This window comes from Frankliniella occidentalis, unplaced genomic scaffold (genome assembly GCF_000697945.3).
Source record: "Frankliniella occidentalis isolate FOCC.00 unplaced genomic scaffold, Focc_3.1 Scaffold15, whole genome shotgun sequence".
Classification (NCBI taxonomy): Eukaryota; Metazoa; Arthropoda; class Insecta; order Thysanoptera; family Thripidae; genus Frankliniella; species Frankliniella occidentalis.
Window position 1 is genome coordinate 948,919 of NW_026267145.1, and position 3,602 is coordinate 952,520.

The following is a 3,602-nucleotide window of genomic DNA, read 5'->3' on the forward strand; positions in this document are numbered from 1 at the left end:
CCCCCTGGCTCTGCCCGTGGCAGACGCAGGTGCCATTGTCGCCGCGCCGTCCGCGCCATCCGCCTGTCTACCTGCGCGGGCGCGCAGCGCGAGAGACAGTACGGCGGGCGGCACACGACTTGCTGTCTAGCAGCACTCGACGTATGCGTGCGCTCATGCGGGAGCATACTCTGAGGCACTGTACTGGTGTAGTGGCGGGGGCTCGCAGGACTCAGGGCTCGCAGAGCAGCCGCCGGGACCACGCGTCACGGCGCTCCCCAGGCGCTCCCCGACGGGTAGCCCAGGTGTGGAGCAGCTGCGCCGCGGGCACGTGCTCCACCAGGGGCTGCACCCCTCCGAGGGGGCCCGAGTGGTGCGGATATCCTCCCCGCCCTCCCCTGCCGCCGTCCGTGCGGAGGGCTTTAGGGACGCGCCCTCGCGACGCGCCCGCCCCCAGACACCATTTGCACCGGAAGTGGAAAGAAGTAGTTGTCGTGCGCGCGGAGCGGGGTGGGCGCTGTGCGTGCGCTGTGCGTGCGGGGCGGGCTGCCGCGCCGCCTCCGCCTTGAGCTGCAGTGCCGGTCCCGTTAGCGTGTCGCCGGGCGCCCCCTTTCCCCTTTCCCTTCCCCTCCCCGCTGGGCGCCACAATGACACCTCATCTGCGCTACGCCCCGCCGCGCCGCGCCGCCCGTCAGCCGTCCCAGCGGCGGAGAGACACGGCGCAGCAGTGCAGTCGCGAATGCCAACCCAACCCGCGGCGTGGCACCTGCACTCAGCCTTGGCTGACTGGCCCCGCGTGGCCTTCCCCGGCCACCTGGAACACCTGGCGCTGCTGGCGCTGCTGGCGCTGCTGGCGCGGCGGTGCAGGCGGTGCCAGGTAGCGCTGCCTGTGGCTGCCGTCCTGGAGGACCAGACGCCCACACCCTCGCCCCCGCCCCCATTACCTCACGCAGGCTACGCGGGCCGGGCGGGGCCGGGCGGGGCAGGTGTGTTTGTAGACGTGGTGGCGGGGCCCGTGAGTGCGTGCGTGTGTATTTTTAAAACGGCCGAACTCGCCGCCGCTCTGGTCTACGCTGTTAACAGCACAGCCGTATTACGGCCACAGACGTGCCGTCGCTGTAAGCCTGTGGGAGTCCCTCTGGTCGCACGCCATGCGCCTGTTCACTGCACCTGGCTGGACACGGGCGTCACATCCTCTTGCGTGACGGCGTCGGCGTCGACACAAAACACCAAACGCACACCACGGCAACCGTCGCCGTCGGTGCGCGAAAGTATCGCGCTGGCCGTAGTTCGCTTTTCTAGAATCAGAATCATCGTCAACTCTCATGAATCCGATTCGCACAATCCCCTGTGGCCGCTCAGGGCGCCGGCCGCCGGCCTGGTGCCGGCCTGGTGCCGCCCACGCCCTGCTGCGCCCACGGCCGAGCCAGGATCTCTTTGTGGAGGGAGGATTCGGCGCGATCAGCCGCGGCACCACGCAGCACAGCCTTCATGGCGGCCCGATTTGGCCGCGGCGATCGGGTGGTTTGAGGCCAGTGCCCCTCCTCTCCCCTCCTCCTCTACAGTAGCGGCCGTCCCTCCCGTCCGACCCTCGCCCGCGCACGGCCATCAGAGAGAACCGAGGAATGGATGTGTTGTCTTCAATCAGTCTGGCTTGTCCGTCAAAGGGCCCGGCTCTGGCCTGCCGGCCCTCGCCCGCATATCTCACGACTCTAATTAACATTCCCCTCCCGTTGTGCCCCCGGACCATAGTCGCTCTCTTCCTCTCGGTGTTGCGCCCGCCGCCAGGCTCCGGCCCATGTGACAGCCGCTCACAGCGCAACAACCCCTTTCCGCACGTTCGGCTCCCGTATAGGTGCGCGGTCTGCGGCCTAGAGAACCATCTGCCCCTTTGCACCGTGCTTGGACCTTAGCCCAGGCCGCACCGCCCCGCCGCCGCCCGCCCCGCCCACGCTTGGCATTCAACCCAGATTTGGGGCAACGCCGGCCGCGCTAACGTTTGGGCCGTCGGGCCGCATTGGCAAGGCAAAGCCACTCGAGAGCCGGCCGCACAACGCAGCTCGCCTTCTTATTGATCCTCGGAGACTTAGATGCAGATTTATTTGGCACACAATTGTTATCATGTACAATTTGCTAGTTTCCACTCCACAATGTTCTCCAAGGAGTAAGAACAAAGTTTTCTCGGCTATACGAGGACATAGACGTTACGTGACTGGTGCAGCTTTACTCATGATCAGCGTGGCCGGCGCCCTGCCCGCGTCGCCCCGGCCCGTCCCGCCCTCCACCTGTTGAGCCGCGAGCCGGCAGCGCGACCGGCGCGACCTTCCCGACGGGGAGTGTCCTTGCGCCGCGAGGGATGTGGCAACGCGTCGTGTCGTCGTGGACGCATTCCCGGCGGCAGGACAACCGGAGGAGGACAGGGCAGGCCCTGCCCTGGACCAAACCGGGCGGACGGACGAGCGGGCTGGCTCGCCGATGTCCGTTGTCCGTGGTCCTGCCCCGTGTCCTGCCCGCCAAGGCGTGTATGTCGACCTTGCCCTGCCGCGGACACCCCCGCCCCCCCCTTCTCGCCCCGCCCCTCCGCGCTCATGCGCCGCTACCCACGTTGCCCCGGCACTGTGTCCAAATACGGCGTCCCGCGCGTTGGCCGGAGCTTGCCGGAGTCTGCCCCCCCCCCCCTCTCTTTCGGTGTCACCGCCCTGCCGAGAACGCCTCGCTTGTCCTGACGGTCCTGTCGGTTCTGACGGCCAAAGTGCTGCTCGCTGCCCTCGACCCGGACCAGCACAGCCCAGCCCATCGGAACACAAAAAGCGCAGCAGGCTGTGGCGGGCGAGGCCGCGCGGCTTTGGTCCTGCGGCCCGGGGGTCACTGGGATCCCCCGTACGTGGCAGCGCCGCGCCGGCACCCTTCCGGGGTCACCGCGGCGACGCGTGCGTGGAGGAAGAGGAGACGGGCGTAGTGAATGTGGTGGGGCGGGGCGGGGCGCGGCGGACTCAGACCACTGTTGGCCCCGCCGCGCGCCGTTATCATCCGAGGATGCCGTCACGTCCGGGATAGGACTCAGTGTGCAGACGTACACGGAGAAAAACAAAACGAAAAGACGAGATGAAGGCAAAAGGGAGGGGAAGGGTTGCGGCGGCGGAGCGCTGCGACCGCCGATGATGAGAAATAACGCGGTCAGGAGACGGGATGCCTTCGTCTTCCAGACGGCAGGACAAAAGGCTGATAAATTCGGCTCGTTTTTGATGCCGTGCGATTTCGTTATTAAGTTTCTTCGGTTGCGGTTGGCGGTCCTGACGATGGCACGACGGCGCTCTCTCAAACGATCTCTGCCTTGTGCTGCAGGTGAGCTTGGCGGCCGCGGCCCGGCACTGAGGTGAGGCGGCTGTGCGGCTGTGTTATAACCAACAAATACGGAACCTCCCACAAATAAATAACCTCGAGGCAGTGCGGCGACTGCGGCGGGGCGGGGCGGGGCGGCCGGAGAGGAGGAATGCGGGGGAAAGCACGGTGCGGGGCCGTGGAGATGATGGGGTCGGGGCGGCGTGAGAAGACCGCCGCCACCTTATTAGTGTAGGTGTGAAGACACGGGTCCGACTGTACGGACAGGACAGCGCGGCGGA